This window comes from Alligator mississippiensis, chromosome 3, assembly GCF_030867095.1.
Source record: "Alligator mississippiensis isolate rAllMis1 chromosome 3, rAllMis1, whole genome shotgun sequence".
Classification (NCBI taxonomy): domain Eukaryota; kingdom Metazoa; phylum Chordata; order Crocodylia; family Alligatoridae; genus Alligator; species Alligator mississippiensis.
Genome location: NC_081826.1, coordinates 193,877,397 through 193,895,811, shown reverse-complemented (window position 1 = coordinate 193,895,811; position 18,415 = coordinate 193,877,397). Strand labels below are relative to the sequence as shown.

The following is an 18,415-nucleotide window of genomic DNA, read 5'->3' as shown; positions in this document are numbered from 1 at the left end:
GTTATGATTGTGTTATGCAGAAGGTCAGATTAGATTATCATAATGGATGCCTACACATGTACATTGAGCCTGCTCCAATGCGCTATAATTTGGAGCAGACTTGATTAATCCAAATCAAGTCTGATTAATTAAATCTAGTCTGCTGGAGAGTGGTAATTCACATGCTCCAGTAGATTAGCATCACATGTATCAGAGTCCCCACACTGAATAATGGTGGCAGGGGTGCTTTAGCTAAAGCTTGTTAAAGTGCCCCTGCCACCATTTTCCAGCAAGGGGACGCTGATACACATGACACTCCGGGCACTGATATATGTGACACTCCAAGAGCTTCTCTGATTAAAGCACTCCCACCCTGCCTCCTGGAGCATGTAGATAAACACCACAATGGTTCCAAGCTTAATCTATAAATCTACCTCTTCACCCTTTACCCAGCTATTTCTGCCAAAATTAAACTAGAAGCCAGAACAGTTAGATGAAGAGGACTCCTTAATAAAACTGTCTGTTTTCTTTTAGTTCATTGGTTAAGAGCTTAGAAATTTTTTCTGACTCTGAGAACATCTCACTGTTATACCACTAAGCATCTTTGCAGGAGTCTTTCCCATGCAATTCCAGCAGCAAATATTTTACAAACCACTAGAGTTTGAGACTGATGCTTTATGACATTTGAAAGCTGTAATTCCAAGCTTTCAGATGGTATTACACATTCATTCCTGTCCCTAGCGGTTCTTGAGCTACTGACCTAAAATTATGTCAGGCCTACACAGGTCTCTTCAATCTAACATGGTTTTTCTGGCTTTGGTCCAAATCTGAAAATAGGAAGTGGTGGACCTGAGACCTGCATAATTTTCAATCCTGTGGACTACATACAAGTTGACTGTCTGTTAGATCATCAGACTAAATGTCTGAAGTGCCATTTGTAAGGTTTCTAGGCAAATAGGTGCATTAATAGATGTGGTATATAGCAAGATAGACATGCTAATTGGATTCTTAAATGGCATATTTTTTTCAGCAATAACAAAGTTTTCATTTATTTTTCTTTAGAAATATCTGGACCCAATTACAGAACATAATTATGAAACCAGTTCTCCCATGTAACAGAGCCACTTCGCTTTTGTACCACTGTGCTACCACAAAATGGTTCTAAAGTTGACACAGCCAGATCCTAAAGGATCACCACAGTATGAGGCAGGGGTTGGCAACCTTTGAGCAGAGGCAGGGCAAATTAACAGAGCTCAGTCTAAGGCAGGCCACTGTCTGCAACACACCTCTCACTACTGCATGCTGCTTTGTGTAATGGATTCTTCTGCCATGTAATCCTGCTAAACTGCTGCTGTCCTGGGTCCATGGGCCATTCATGGCCAGCATCCCGCCCACGGGCAATAGGTTGCCAACCCCTGGTCTAAGAGGTTCATCTGGCAGAGCAGAGTATGTGTATCTGTTGTTCATCATTGCACCTTCCTTGAAGATGGCTAAGGTGAGAGAAGGATGTATGAGCTGTTCATTCAATTTCCAGCTGCCATCTGGGCTCCTTCGGACTTTTAGCAGACAATATAAGACTTGCTTCAGGTTGACAAAAAGTGACTAGTTGGATGGATAACTGGCCTTTCCTTGCCTTTTTCATGTCCTTGTGACAAGGTATTTAGCCAAATTTGCAGATTTGTTGCAATCTGACATGGCTGCACAATGAATGCTTCTGCTATGGCCTAATAACTAGCCAAAGATCCCTGAAATGCAAAGGCCCTTTTGTTACCCCTCTCTTCTGAGTTACACCATGCACTGCTGTAGCCAAGGATATAGTCCTTAATGATGTTAACCTATAACACACAGGCAATCTTGTCTTTAAATTCAAATATATATGAATGGATCTTTAACAAATCAATTTCCATGTGCAATGTTCAAGTTAAGTGAGGCAAAGTGTAACTTAAATTTTTTTAACACATCAGCAATGTTAAACTTATGGAATATTGATTTTTTTTCTCTGTTCCTTAGAAATGTACCTGCAAAACAAATGAGGAAGTTGAAACTTTCACTTGGTTATAATCTAATCCTCATCAGATTTTCCAGATTCAGGGTGGCTAATTTTTATAAATTTATAGTGTTTTGACATACTCAATGGTTTTATCAAAACTCTGGCTCTATTTCTTTCATTTATCTTACAACCTTAGATTTTTTACTAAAGAAAATGTTGATTTCTAATCCTCACATTAGTAGAGAAAAGGTAAATCATACAAACCCTAAATACTCAAAAAGCAGAAGGCAAATAAAGAACATTTTTATTTATGTGTTCATTATTTGCAAGCCAATCTCTTGATTTTGGAGGGATCTGACTCTTAGTTTGGTTATATTTATAACTTTAACAAATTGCTCTGTTTAGTTATGTTTCAAAGCTTATAACTTTGTCCAAAAGTTTAAATCAAGTATATGCAATGTTTTACAAACTTAAAAATACCTCCACATTAAAAAGACAGCGAATACAACTACAGAAGTGGACAAAACCTAACCATTTTTTAAAGAACTAGCACCTAACTTCACCTAAATAAATACATACGTAAAACTGTTTATTAAAAAAAGTGAACATGGCTTACTTCTCACTCCCCTACACAAGAAAATTCCAAAATAAAAATTAAATGCTACTAAGAAATGTGCTTGATGAATGCATTTAATTTATTAAATATGTCTGTCAGGGACAGCAGCTATCAAAAGCTAAGAATATGTTCAAGTATAATAAAAAAGAACCCATGCCATGTAATACTGAAGGAAATAAAGTAAGGGCCAAACTTCTTGACAGTTGTGCCACAAATTAGCCCCACAAGCTTTCCAAGTACCACCCTGATTCCCTTCCCCTCCACTCCCTGCCTGATCTGCTGCTCTGCCTTCTGCTTCCTTCCCTATCTGCTGCTGTACTGCCCAGTCTACTGCAAGCCATACACAAAGCTACCTGTGCTATTTGCAGCACACATGCTACAAATTGGCTACTCCTGGTTTAGACAGTCAGCTACTTCCACAGATAGTAAGCCCTTTGGAGAAGGTATTGTATTTTTAGTGTGTGTGTGTACATAGCAGCTTTCTTTAGGTGCTACCATGGTAAAAGCTGGCAGTAATAATAACATGGTATCTCCATAATTCATATTTGGGGTGAGAGTGCTTTGCAGATTTCTATTGTTTCCACTCCCCATTATAGCTGAAAGTCAATAACTCAGTTTAATCCAATGCGATGGAAAGTACTGCTTCACACCTATTTCTTTCCTGTGTACCAAACAAGGGAAAGAAACAGAGGAGTAACAGTAGAAAGTGCATGCTGGTTCCGCCATTCAACCTGGAAAGCTGTTAGAAGTTGTGCCACTGAGAATATCACAGTTTCAACTGGGTAAGTGCAGTTCATAACTAGGTAACATAACTGTTTTCTCCTCACCTTGATGATAATCAGAAGCCTACTGGGCAATGCCAATTCCTTTTATTTAAGAGTGCTAATACTGTTGAGTTAGTATACCAGCATCTCCTCAGGTTCACAGGGAACCGGTGCTTTATCAGGCCATTTATTCTAATGTAAGAGCAGAGATGATATGAAATGGAAGTGTGACAGGGGAAAAAACAGAAAAGCACATTTAATTATATTTTCCTGTCAAGATTCAACAGTTTTGTCAAGGATCAATAGCTTCAGGGTCTTACATACACACTGTGCTCCTGCCAGTTTGTGGTAGGATGTACAATCAGATGATGATGATGCATTCCACAGAAAGGCACATCTTTCTTTGCTCTGCCCTGTGCCCCTTCTGCAGAAAGAGTTTTTCTCTTCTCATGAGTTTATGAAGGTAGGCAACATTCCCAGGAGGGAGGAAGAGAGAGAGCATGTACATTAGGTCATGAAATAAAGACAGCAAGCAAAGGAAACATGAAATTGTGGGGCGGGGGGTCGAATGTGCTCATTGTAACAAAGGGAGAAAGAAAAACCTGGAGCAGTCACTGCCTAAGCAGAAAGCACTGCAGGATTGTTTGCAGGAGATTTTACAAAATCAGTCTTTCCACCATGCTTTTTTGCAGTCTGCACATATTTGATATGCTTTGCACTTCTAAAGTGATGTAGTGAATGGACTGTGGCTCTGGGATACAGCTGGGCTCTACTGAATGGAATCAGAAGGGCTCAGATGTGTCAGAGGCTCTCCCCTACTAAGATGTAACAGTGACATTCTTCCATGTTGATATCTATGTCTTAGGATATCAGCCTCAGGACAAATGAAGTTCTTCTGCTGATACCTTTAGATTCTAAATTAATATGGTGGATAGTATAATAACAACTGTTCCATTACTAGCTAGGTACAGGTTAGTAATGCTTAAAATGGCTTAATTATCACAGCATTTGTGAGAGGTAGGGAAGTATTGTTAAGCCTCCAAGTCTCACTGATTTGGGATGGGGATGCCATCATTCAATCAGCTTTTAAAATCTTTTTCGTAAAATAAAAACAATTATAATCTTATAACTAGAGGCTTAGAGACCTCCCTGGGCATGAAAAAAACCCAACACATGTACATATAAGCCCCCCCCCCCCCCCCCACGCACTCATTCAGTCAAATGAATACAGTCAAATAACATGCACTTTAATGCAGCTAAATACAAGATAATGGATTTGGCATCCAGGGTAAATTTACAGGATGGAAGACTGTCTCAGAAAGCAGTGACTCAGTGAGGGACTTAGAGGTCATTAGGGATAAATGCCTCCATGTGCCTCCCTTGTGTAAAACTATAGCAAAACAGACTAATCCAATGCTTATTTATAAAAGGAGACTATCCAAGAGCAGGGAAGTGATTTTGCCTCTGTGCAAATGCTTGAATGCTGTGCCTATATCTGGTGTTCACATGGCTAGAAAGGGATAAAAATACTGGAAGAAGTTCAAAGGAGAGCCACAAGCATGAGATCTAAGCACTGAAAAGCAATCTTTGTCGTGTGAGTCTGAAGTGGCTCAATTTATTCAGCTCATTGAACAGAAACTGAGAAGTGACTTGATTGCTATGTAGGGATACTTGAACATAAAGATGTTTGGTAGTGGGGTGCCTTTTTCTGATATCCTGACATGACTGTAACAAGATCCTGTGGATGGAAATTGAAAACAGATAAATTCCACTTTGAAATAAGACACAGCTTCCAGGGAACGGGAGTCATGACACACTGGAATATCTCATTAGAAGAGATGGTGGCCTCACCAGCACTTGGCTTCTATAGGGTGGATGGATATATCATTTTGAAAGATATGCTCTAATTTGGCTTTTAGAATAAATTCTTCAGTCTGTGTGGAGTGTATGGGCCTAAGTAGGATGGAAAATGATGTTGATCACTTCAGCAGCCACTGAAAGTTGTGGATAGCAATCTCCCTGTTTATAACCTTCTTTAATGGGTCCTGGAATGACTGGGTTTGTCTACATTGGTTTCAACATGCTCTTAACAATTGCAGTTCTGCATTAAGACAAGTACTTGAATAAAATCTCCTGCTTCAGGCAGTTGCCTCCAGGAGTCGAGAAGGATTTTTTTCTTGCATAATGCATAATATAATTGCTTTTTTTTTCTTTTCCTTCCTGCTTTCTTCTAAAGCATCAGATTGGCCACAGGTGTCAATAGGAAATAGGATGGGGTATCTTGGTCCTCTGAAGCAGTATAGAAAATCCTTTCGGGTCCTGGGACGTAAGTCTTGTTCATATAAGGTGTATCATACTGATTACAAGCAATCCTTGGATTTACGACACAATTGGGTCCTGAAAACTGCATCTTAAGTCAAAACATTGCAACTTGGAACTGATTTTCCCATAGGAAACAATGTTGTGAATGGGGGATTGGTTCCTGAACCAAGGCCCGATACCCTACTTTCACCAAAAATAACCCATAATTTTGTACTCAATTATAGATGAGTAATATAGCTACATTAATGTATTTATGTTGTAAATAGCAATCATATTGATTTGGAAGGACTTCCTTGAGGTGACTTAGCTGAACTTCTTGAAGGGCTCTCGGTTGGACTTTTTGAAGGGTTCTTGGCTGGAGTCTTCTCAGGAGTCTTGGCTGCAGGTTATTCTGGAGCCTTGTCTGCTTTCTTAAAGAAAGTGTCCAAGGAAGTTTGGACAGATGTTCTCCAGGGAGATGGGGGATGCAGAGGATCAAGCATTGTAAAGTCAAAACTGATGTCAGAAAGTTGAAACAGGTGTCAATTTATAAATGTAAGTGTGAAATGTTGTGATGCGAAACATTGTAATTCAAGGACTGCCTGTACTAGGTTCAGGTTGAGAGGGAGTTTCTGTTCTCTTGAGGTCAGGTTGGTATGGTCCTCATCTTTCTCTACTGGGAACCTCTGAGCATGTCTCATCTAATCAGTTACTTGTTAGTGCAGGACTTCAGGGAGTGGCACTTTGGTCATTCCTGTACTCTGCTTGTGGCACACCTTATAGGTTTTGTGTGCACTGGACTATTTAGTATCGTTTACACTGCAGATTTCATTTTGGGTGTTTGAGTGAAGCCGGCTGGTTTATGACATGGAGAAGGACTAACAGGATGATCTGATGCTGTGTTCTGCCCTTCTATACGTCTGGGAAACCACACTTGAACTGATCAACACAATTTGGAGCATGGTTATGAGAATCAGGTAAACAGAAATACAGATATCTCCTACCTGACCTTCTAAGTCACTGCAGGCTGCATGTATTTCATGATGCTGGCCAACACACCCAGCAGTAGCTGTACAGATAGGTTTTGCTCCCCAAATGTAAAACATGAGTAAAACCCCTGCCTGTGTTAGCTCTCCCTTGTCTCCATGAAAACATGAAGAGTAAAACCCCCACCCTTGTGTCAGCACTTCCTCAATGCCATGAAAACAGGAACAGTAAAACCCCTGTCAGCTTTCCCTCTGCCATGAAAACATGAAAGCGAAAACCTGTGCCCTTGTGTCAGCTCTTCCTCAATGCCACAAAAACATGAAGGGTAGAACCCCCGCCCTTGTGTCAGCTCTTCCTTAATGCCAGGAAAACAGGGAGGGTAAAACCCAGGTCCTTGCGTCAGCTCCTCTTCAGTGCCACGAAAACGTGAAAGGTAAAACCTGTGCCCTCGTGTCAGCGCTTCCTTCATGCCAGGAAAACGGGGAGGGCAGACCTGGTGCCCTTGTCAGCTCTTCCTCAAAGCCAGCGAAACATGAGGCGTAAAACCCCCAGCCGTGTGTCAGCTCTCCTCAGTGGCATCCCTATTGTGCAGCTGGGCAGAGGGGAAAGTGGGGACCAAGCGGGGGGTGAACACGGCCTCGCCCCTGCCGAGGGGGCTGGCGGTTGTGGGAGGGAGGCCGAGGGGCCCGGCTGCACGGGGACACCCTCTCCTCGGGCAGCCTGGCTGCGGGCACCGGGGCGGCGGAGGCGCAGGGCTCGGCCCTCGCCCCTCGTGCAGCGCCGCGCGGGGCGGCCCCGGCGGGTGACGCGGGCGGGCGCGGGGCGGGGCGGCAGCGAGAGGCGGGGGCGGCGCGGGGACGGGCTCCGCCGGCGGCTGCGGAGCCCGAGCAGCGGCAGGAGGAAGATGGTGGAGCTGGGGCCGGCGCTGGAGGCAGCAGCAGCAGCAGCCGCCGCCGAAGTGCCGGCGTGTGCCCAGGCTCGCGGCTCCCGCCTGCAGCCGCCCTGCCCCACCGCGGCCTGCTGAAGCGGCCCGCCAACCCGGTGAGGAGCAGGACAGCCGGGGGTGGCTGCACCGCGGTGCGTGCGGGGCCGGAGGAGGAAGCGGGCGGGATTGCATCCGCCCCCGGCTAGGGCTGCGCCTGCCGGGGATGCTGCGGCGGGGGAAGCAGCGGCCAGGCTTGGGCAGCGGGGGAGGGGAGGCGGATGGGCGGCCGCCTCCTGCGCTGCAACGCAAGAGACCGAGCCAGGCTCGCCCCATCCTCGCCCTGCTCCGCACCGGCACCGGCGCCGGGTCCTGCCATGTGGGGGTTGGGGCTGCCGCAGGGAGCACGTGGTGCTGGCCTGACAGGAGCGGGCTGGGAGGAGGGCATCTCTTCCTACAGCTTGGGCTGCCCGTCCCCCCTGGATGGTTTTTTTTTTTTATGTTGTTCAAGGCCACATCGTTTCCAGATCCAATTGGGCAGAGCCCGAGAGTCAAGTTCCCAAATTCACCTGGGCAGAGCTCGATCGGCAAGTCTGCGTGTGGCTCTACCCCCTCCCAAACCATCCCTCTGGGCTTCGGGGACTCCCCAGACCCAGGCAGGCAATCTTATGTGCAAGCCCTAGGCCTGGAGGCCTTGGGGTTCGTGTGTCCCCGCCCCCAGTTTCACTTGATCCTTGCCAAAAGGCCGAGGCAGTCGGGGTTTGCAAAGAGGTGCCAGGGAGCCCTCCTCCATCCGCCTTGCTGCCTCCCTGCACTTCCCCCCTCTGCTCTCCACCCCTGCGCTGGGAGAGGGACCAGCGGCTGCTGCTGTCACTGTCTGCCAGCAGATTTAGGAACTGCTATTCTTCCCTACCCCCCACCCCAGCCACATCTGCACAGCGCTGTGGGGCCCTTCCATTCAGTTACTGCAGCCCTCTGTGTTTCACTTTTCCCAGAGCTCGGTCTTGTGGGGCGCAGTTCCCCAAGGCTTGTTTTTCTGTCAGCCTGTGTGGAAATCTGCATGGGAGAGAGAGGCCAGGATGGAGGCCTGTGTCTTTGGAAGCGTGATGTTTCGTCGTTTTGCTTCCTTGTGGCTTTATGGCGCTGAAGGATTATGGCTCACTTCACAAGGTGTGCCATAGATCTCTGGCTGTTGTCATAGCTGCCCAGGAACTAAAGCAGTGGGACTAGAAGGCGCGGATGTTTTTCTGACTGCAGGCATTAAGGATGAGCTAACATGGGGCAAATCAGGCATATGGTGTGGATTTCTATCTGCACTGTACATTTACCTTATGCCAGGTGCCAGGAGCCCATCCTACAATCAGTGTTTTGATACCTCTTTGTTAGCATGGATCAGAGGGTCCCAACCAACCTGTTCTGGAAAATATTCCAGTCACAGTACTTTAAATTCTACTGCATTGCTGTCAAAATCTGAACTGGCTGCCCCTGTCTTTGCAGCCTGTGGCTGCCATACCTCCAGAAACAAATACGCAACACATCGTCACCTTTGTTGTTTGGAAAATAAAGGTGGAATATCTTTGTCGCTATTGCAGTGGAGGGATTTAGAAATATTTAGGGGTGAGGTCAGTTGTACCTTTAAATCTATCAGTCATTTTAGAAACTTCTAGTGTCCAAAGTCTACTTATCATTTTAATTTTCTTTTCTTTTTTTTCTACTGTTGCATCATAGACATCTGCAAACCAGACAGTGCAAAGCACAGCTTTTATTTTTGGTTTCTATACTCTTTAGTTATGATCCAAAGTTGTGACAAATTGTGCTTTGAGTAATTATGCAAGATTTAGGGGTAGATTTACATAAATGGAAACATTTAAATCTTAAATCTGTGTTCATGTGTTGGCTTTTTTGGAACTGTCATCTAAAATACAGACTAGTTAGTTTTCTCCTTTTAAAAGCTCTTCCTTGCCAATTAAGAGTGAGCAAGCAGTTACCAGTTTTTAAAGCACCGCTATCAGCTGGTGATATTGTTGGAATGTATATGCTGAAAAGTTGAGTGTCCAGTAAATTGTAATGCACTGACATAGGTAGTTGTAAATTGTGGTAAATTGATCATTTTTCCTGCACTTTGAGAAGTTTTGATGCATTTCTAATTATACAATATAAAATGTATAGAAAGCTTAGTTGAAAGAGAGAATATCTGACTTGTTTAGATTGGAAAAATGGTTAACAATTGGAAATAGTGTGGATTAAAAAGTGGATATAAGCTTTACATTTGAACAGATTCATTAAATGATGGGCAGACAAGGCTTGGGGTACAGCACAAAAACTATAATTCACTGGACTAAGTTATTGTCCTTTTCTCTTGTAGCTTGCAGCAATGCATTTGTTTTGCACTAATGCGTTGTCTTTGCTTAAAATAGCAGTAATGTTTTCAGACTATTATTCTGTGTTCTATCAGATGCAAAGGCCAGCCTTTTAGAAGCCTATTAAAGAAGAGATATTCATAGATTGACCCTTTGGTTATAAAGTGAAAGATGCCAACAGAAGTACATTTTATTAGAAGGCCCTAGTTAGCTAGGAAAGAGCTGTTCTCTTGAGGGGGCAAGGTCTGTGGAGAAAGCAGAAATGCTTTCCAGGCATCCTTTTTCAGTTTCACAATTACTTAACTTCAAAGTATTGTTTATTATATTAGTGACATTTTTTTTTTTCAAATATCTATCTAGGTTTTGTCATTCCTCACCTTTCAGGAGGCACTGGGAGAGATCTGCTTCTAAAAACGTTCCTTGCACATGTGCACACACACTCCGATGTGTAATAGCTTGGAAGCTGTCATCACATTCAATAGCATCACAAAATGTAATGGTATAATGGACATGCTGTCGTGTTGGAAATCCCTAGCCTCCATGGAACCAAAGAAGAAAATTCTGGCAGGTTCAGTTCATTCTCCTGAGACTGATATATTCAGTTACATGCAGTTAGGTGGATACAGTTTTGGGGTATAAAACTGTAAACGTAAAGGTCTTGTTTGCTTTGTGTTACTATGAAAGATTGTGTAACACCTTCAGTTAAGAAAGGCTTATACTTCATTTCCTCAGTTTAAAATGTGTGAGAACTGAGTGAACATAGCAGTAACCGGGAACCTATTTTTTCTCTACATACTGTTAAATTAGGACCCATTGTCTTTAATGGGACAAGTAATGGGATCTATAATTTTCTAACACCACCTCTTGTATGTTGTTGTATAGCCTAAAATAATGTATACCTCTAACAATGCAATACATTTTAAACAAGATTTTGACCTAAAGAAAAGCTGGCAGCTTGAAAATTTTGCTGTGTTTCAAAATGCTTTTATCTGACAGTTTTAAAGATAAGACCTAACTAAGCATTCTAGAATTGCTAGAGATGAGAGGGGAAAAAAAATCTCTGCACTCACTACCTGTTCTTTCCTGTTCATTTACTAGGTGCGTTTGTGTATAGCATTTTGAGTATAGACAGTTTCACTGTTTTAGTCCATGTGGGTCTTTAAGAAAGCATTATGACAGATAAAATCAAAGTGTGGTAGTTAGTCTGAAGTCAGGAAGAAGGCAGAGCATATTTATACCTGATATGCTATACATCTCTGATTTAGTTAGTCTAAGTTTTTGTAAGCAGGGAGCTTACTTCATCAGGTAAAATTGGGAAACTGTGATTTTAAAACCACAAAAATTGACAGACGACAAATCACCTAATCCAGTGCACTATACTACTGCATAAACGAAAGGGTAGATTTAGGACATGAAATGAATTCTTACTTTTTATTTTAAAGTGAGTATAGATTGCAAGGTTTCAGTGTCCCTCCACAATGAAAAAACCAAGAAAATCAAAATGAAGGCTGAAGCTTTCAACCCACATTTAGATATCACAGACCAGACTCTTTCCTTTAGCTATGATGTTTATTGCTATAATGGAGTTACTCCTGATTTACACTGGGTTATATGAAAGAAGAATTGTACTGTCAATCAGTGAATGATTTTACATATACTTTATGCTGAAGAGTGAAGGGCCACCATTCATTAGCTAATTAAGTGAGATGTACGTCTGAATAGGATCCTGTTCATATACCTAGAAGTCAGACTTCTAATATTACAGGAGTGCATTTTTGGTTGTTTTTATTATTGAATAAAAGTGGCAAGTCTTCTAATTACTATGAGCTATTCTCATCTGAAGTAGAACAAATAAATGTAGATTGGATTGGGTTGGGGGTGTTTGAAAACAAAGGATTGATTAATTTTGCTTCATAGTATTGAATTGGTAAGCCTGCTGCTCAGAGCAGTGCAGTAGTTCTCACTGACTAAAAATGTGCTTTTCTACAGAAGTGCATTTTTGTGTTGTTTTACCAGAAGGGGCTGGGAACATTCTTTGTGTGCTGCTTCCAAAATAGATATTTAGCATTTTCACTTTCTATTTCTTTATTCATTTATTTATACATGATGTTGTTCTTATTCTAAACATAAGCTTCATATATCTTAATGAAAAATCACCCAGATCACCTTGCTACCTATACAGACATAGTGCCTACAGAACATTTTCCACCACTTTGTCCAGACTACCTTCAAATGTCTTGAAAGAAATGGTTTCCCCTACAATTCTTGAAGGAAATTTCTGTCCTTGAATAGATCTCACTTTAAGTAAGCTTTCCCCTAATCATCAGTGGGATTTTATGCCATAGAAAGGGGACTGACAAGAGGGGGAATAATAACCATCTCATAGCAAAAGAAAAAGGGAAAATTTGAAAATAAGATGGCAAATTAAAAACTGATAGAAGGAGATACTTAGATGCACAGTGGGCATGTCTACACCTGCATTTGCACTGGCTTAAATTCAGTGCGCAGTAAGTTAAAGTGCATGTGTTAAAGCACATTAGTGTTATGTGTGCACTGACATGAGACTGACATTGGTCCCAAGTCAGGCCACACAAGGTAGTGTTACTCCGCCATAAGGTGTCTATACGTACATTACTGTGCAGTCATTAATTGGGCATAAATTTGATACTTCTATGATGCAGGTCAAATTTACGTTCAAGTAGGTATAAGTTGCCGTATTTACTGTGCAGTATAGGCAGGCACATGTAGATGCATGCCCATACTGCACAGTAATTTCGGTTACTGTGCAGTATATGCACACACGTAGATGTTCCCACTATGTAATTAAACTGTAGAACTCACTGCCAAGAGCTGAAACCAAAAGACTTACATGAGGATTCAGAATGAGGCTGCTCATTACTATGGATAATTTGAGTATCCAAAATTAAAGCCTATTTATATTTTGGAAGAAATATTAAATCTCATGATTAATATCTTAAAACCAGTTCCTAACTACTGGGGATTAGGAGGATGTGTGTGTGTGGGTATAGGTGGATCTAGAATTTTGAAAAGAGGGGTGTAGATGGTGAGGTGCACCATCACCTATAAAACAACACATTCTTCTCCAGTTAAAAATAAATGAGAAGCTTTGCTAATATGCTAGGGTCCCAGGGCTATATTATTCAGTTTAAGACTGAAGCAAAAACAAATATAACTTAATTGAAATGTGTTAAAAACCAAGCTGCAGGCCTGTGAAATAGAAGCTTCATCACCAAGAGCAGCTAACAGACAGCAGAACTGCAGAACAAAGGATAGTTTGGTGGAACATCAAGACCATTTAAAAGGAGAGAGAGTCGTAAACACCTGTGGAAGGAAGAGTTTAGAAGGTATTAGGTAGATTACAATGAGCCATGAAATCATCTGACTCCCTCAGCACTGCCTGACTAGAAATGCTGCTGCCATTGCCTAGCAGCTGGTTTTAAATTTTGGGTGGAGTAAGAATCAAAGGAGGGGGGAGGTGCAAGTGCACCCCTGCTGGATCTGTCCCTGTGCGGGAGGACCAACTTTATCCCACATCTGTCTAATGTGAGTCTTATTCCACATGTCTCTGAATCTAGGAACTGTCCAGCACAGATGACTAGAAGGTAACCTTTGATTCTGGCTCAGTATAGTGATCTTGGAGTACTGAGAAGGGAAGTTTAGGTTAGATATTAGGAAAAACTTTCTCACAAGGAGGGTAGTAAAGCACTGGAATAGGCTACTTGGAGAGATGGTAGAATCTCCATCCCTAGAGGTTTTTAAGATTCAGATAGACAGCCTTGGCTGGGATGATATAGTTAGGATGGTCCTGAGCAGAGGGTTGGACTAGATGATCTCATTGTCGATGATTCTATGCTATGTCCAGTTTGGGGCCCCACACTTCAAGAAAGCTGTGGACAGATTGGAGAGAGCTCAGCAGAGAGCAGCAAAAATAATTAGAGGCCCAGGAAGCATGACTTATGAGGAAAGGCTGAACAAACTAGGGTTATTTAATTTAGAGAAGAGAAGATGGAGGAGGGATTTGATAACCATCTTCAAATACCTGTGGGGCAATATATAGATGAGCTTTTTTTCCATAGCCAGGACTAGGAGCCAGTGGACCCAAGCTGCAGCAAAGGAAATTTAGGTTGGAGAATAGGAGAAACTTTCTGATTATGAGGGTGGTCAAGCATTGGAACAGGCTGCTTAGAGAGATTTTGGAATCTCCATCCCTGGGAGCAGGCTGAGCAGACATTTGGCTGAGATTGCTTAGTCAGGGATGATCCTGCCTTGAGTAGGGGGATGAATAAAATGACTTTGTGAGGTCCTTTCCAGCCTTACTTTCTTATGATTCCTATGATCCGTATATTTCTAAGAAATGATTTTGCTGATTACATATAATTTCTCACCTATTCGCTATCATTTTGTTAGTTTCATGCACTGAACTAAGTGATTTATTCTACTTGATGCTGGCACCTTAGAGGATGGTTTAGGGCTCTAGATTCAAAAGTCAAAGCAGCTGAGTCGTCTTCAGGAGGTCTGCTGCTTTTACATTATGACTTTTGCCTCTTCAAAGAATTGAACCATAAAAATAATCTTCTGAACTTCTATAGCATCTTTTTTATCAACCAAAAGCTTCCTTGTTAGACTTGCTATTCAGACTTGCAACTCTTAAAATTGGGAAGCAAATCCGGAAAATAGTTAAGATAGCAGAGCTACGAAGTCCGAGAAACCCAGTTATCTGTCACCTGGATAAGAATGGCAATTCCCTTAAATTTGACTCTAGTAACAAGGAAGTTTTCAGTACTCAAAATGCCTCTTCATTTTTTTTAGATGAGTTTTATTTTGTAGTTAGGGACACTGAACTGAAGCTAGATTCAGTTCCCAGGTCTTCTGTAGACTCCCTGTGTAAATCTGGAAAATTACTCTCTGGGCAAATCTACACAAGATGTTTACTGCATAGTTGACTAATTATAATTAATTGCTCAGTATACATCTCCATGTCTACATGTGTGCCCCTATTAGGGGGTGAAGGAAACTAATAAACTCCGCAGCAGGGTAGTACTTGTAAATACAAGTATTACCCTGCTGCAGAGTTGTTTTGTGTGCAGCAGCGTATGTGTAGATGCTGGCTGGGGCACGAAGGTGCTTTAGTACTGGGGCTGCCTGCCAGCTAGCCCCACACTGAAGCACCTTCATGCCCCAGCCAGTCCCTCTGCAGCACATTGAACCATCCCCAGGCTGGTAGGGGGACCCCTGTGGGGTCCAAAAGGTGCTGCAGTTTATTGCTGCCCCTGATAGTATGTGTAGATGTGCCCTCTGACTTCTTATTTGCATTTTTACAGGTGCACAGGTGGAGAGAAAGGAAGCAGTAGTTAAATGTCTCTGGTCTATTTAATAGAGCTAGTAAAAAATCTTTTATCAAAAGTTTTCTTAACGGGAAATGCCTTTTCATGAAAATTGGTTGAATCTTTTGTACTAACACCTAACTTCATCAGCAAGGAAGAAAAATAAATGTGTGTAGTGGGGGATGGGCAAGACAAGTCAACACATCCCAAAGTCTAATAACTAATCACCAATATCTAAAAGAATTCAAAATAACAAGTGGATGCTTGTTTGCAATACTCAAGAGGGGAGAAAAAGCAAATAATTCAATTTTTAGAAAAAATTGAAATCTGTTTCTTAAAAAAATTATTTTGTTTTTTCAACTAATATATTTTAAAATCCGAACTGTAAACAAAGCATGTTGTATTTTTTCTTTCTAGCATTCATCTTCACTAGCTAATGGATGAGAGAGTACAACTTACTCAACATGACTGTAAACAGTGTATTTTTTGCTAATATATTTTTAAAATATACCTTTTACCCTAGTTTAAACAACTCTTTTGATGATAATAAAATCAGAAGCTGCATATGGAACTCTGGGATATTTTTAAAGAATGGAAAAGCCTGAACCAATTATCTTTTTTCCTGAGTGGAATCCGAGATGACTTGCTCTAGGGTTATAGGTTGTAGCCATGTTGGTCTAAGGACATAGGCAGACAAGGTTTTTTGGGTAAATCTGATATCTTTTATTAGACCAACTCAAATAGTTGGAAAAATTCTTCTTTGCAAGCTTTTGGGTGTAAATATCCTCAGCCTGACAAAGGGTATTTATACCCAAAAGCTTGCAAAGAAGAATTTTTCCAACTATATGAGTTGATCTAATAAAAGATATCAGATTTACCCAAATGACTTGCTCAACATTTTTTTTTAAGTTTTCAAAATACAGTCCAACAGGTCCTGATGTAGCTTCAAATTAACCTTTGGTTATCTGCCTAAAGAATTTTAAAGACATGGGGCGCATCCAGATGAGTGCAATCATGCAGTATGTGGTGCTGCAAACACGTTTGCAACACCACATACCACACAGTTCGGAGTTCTCCACCGTGCAAGGGCACACTGCCCGAGCATGTGCTGCTCCATTTTTGGTTTTTTCCCACAGGTTTTTTTGACCCCGGATATCCAGAAGTAAAAAAAACAAACAAACAAAAAACCGTGGAAAAAACCCCAAAGCAGCACATGCTTGGGCAGCATGCACTGCTAAAGAGCGGAGCCGGGCTGCCCAGAGCCATGCTGTGGCTGCTGGCTAGGCTCTGCCCAGCATGATCACTGTGGCTGCAGATCCGGGAGGTCCCCAGATCCCCAGGTAAGACTGCTGGGCCTAGCACAGTGCTGGCTCCAGCCTCTCCTATGCCACCCAGGGCCACTTGCCATGCTCCAAAGCGCGTGTGGCATGGGCGTTCCTCAGGGACAAGAAGCAGTGGCTCAAGTTGTGCCGTCATTATTTGTCCCCAGGGAACCAAATGTCCATGCACATCTGGATGTGCCTATGCAGTTTACTTAACCAGCTACTATTGTTGAGAAGAAGGGTAGGAGGCAGACAGCATACTTACTCAGAAGGAAAAATGATTGCTTCCCCAGGAATCTTCTAACCATTGTACAGTAGTTGGGAACTTCATTCGGTTTAGAAGGCAAGTAATCAAAGAGTAGAGTAGTAACATATCCTTTTAGCCCCAGTTACCCTAACAAGCTTTAAAGAAATACCAAGTTTTGCATACTGAAGAAGTGCTGAAATATTAAGATATGTAAGGTTAGAGAAACTCAAGTAGAAAAGGAGTCTGAAGGTTATTTTTTGTTATTAAATTAATGGTTGTTTGCAATTAAAATGGAAGTGCTATTTGTTCAATGAAAGATTTAAGGAATTTATTTTCCTGCTTTTTATGGTATGCATTTAGTTTCGGGGATTATGTTTTACTTCATAAGAACCTCTTCAGTAATTTTTATAGCGTCTGATGAGGTCGTCCCACTGCTTACAAAAGTTTACGCTGTATGTCTCTGATTTAGTTAGTAAATATGGTACAAATCTATCCTGCCTTCTCTCATGGTCATAACTGAGTCCCTATAGTCTGTGTATTAAATAAGAAAGTCTATACAACATAATATTTTAATTCTTTTTATGTAACTCAAACACTCTAAACATTCTTAATATCTTCTCCTTCCCTTAGTGTCCTGTCCTGATGTTCCCAGCTATGATACTTCTCCTTCACTGTCATAGCTAAGCACAGCTAAACTCAGGTTTCTGCTCTCACTCAAGGAGGCATTACCTTGCTGATAGTGATAAGTGACTAACATACACCACTTAAAAGGTTATGGTGACACAATTCAGTTTGTTTAATATTAAATAAAATTAACCATAACAAGGTGAGCTAATTTTATAGTTCTTAAAAAGCTTTCTATTCTAGAAGTATACTGAGTTTAAAAAAAAACAACAATGAAGCTATTTGCTACCTTGCTACATTACTTTTCTAACAACATTCAATTAATTGCTTATGATAGACTGTTAGTATATATTATAGTTATTACTGAACTAATATTATTTAGGTTTCAACTTTATTATGTCTTTAGCCATGACCTTACAATAATTAAATGCTGTCTTTGCACTCAGTGGGTGCATTTACACAAGGCATTTACTGTGCAGAAGACTAATTAACTGCACAGTAAATGTCTTAACATCTACACATGCGCCCTAAGAGGGACGCATGAAACTAATAAACTCTGCAGTAGTGTATTTTTGTAAAATACAGGTACTACCCTGCTCCAGAGACTTTTTCATGTGCAGGAGCGCACACGTAGCTGCTGCCCGACTGGTTGGGGCACCCCCATCTCCACGTGCTGCTAAGTGGCTGCCTGGAGCACAGGGTTTCTCAGCACAGGGGCTGCTAGCCCCGTGCTGAGGCACGCTGCACCCCAGCTGGCCAAGACAACATCTTCACATGTGCTACTGTGCACCAAAAAACTCTGGAGCAATAACCTCTTGAGTTTAGTCTTGCACATTCATTACATGTGTAGATGGGCCCAGTATGTAGTTTAAATATGCAAAAAAAATACTGTTTAACTTGAAAAAGCTTGACATTAATTATTTGTGTGCTATAATGATAACTACCTGCAGTTTCATTA

At 41.8% G+C, this 18,415-nt stretch overlaps 1 protein-coding gene across 4 annotated transcripts in view; it reads left to right on the top strand.

The window, feature by feature from the left end:
• The first annotated feature begins 7,479 nt into the window (after positions 1-7,479).
• The window catches only part of APBA1 (amyloid beta precursor protein binding family A member 1), a 144,421-nt gene continuing 133,485 nt past the window's right edge, over positions 7,480-18,415 (top strand). For 3 of the 4 annotated variants that reach the window (XM_019478128.2, XM_019478129.2, XM_019478127.2), the window contains exon 1: positions 7,482-7,678. The gene's annotated coding sequence lies outside the window, so the exon portion shown is untranslated. Of the gene's footprint in view, positions 7,679-18,415 lie in introns of all 4 variants that reach the window. The other variant, XM_019478130.2, reaches the window with a different exon arrangement.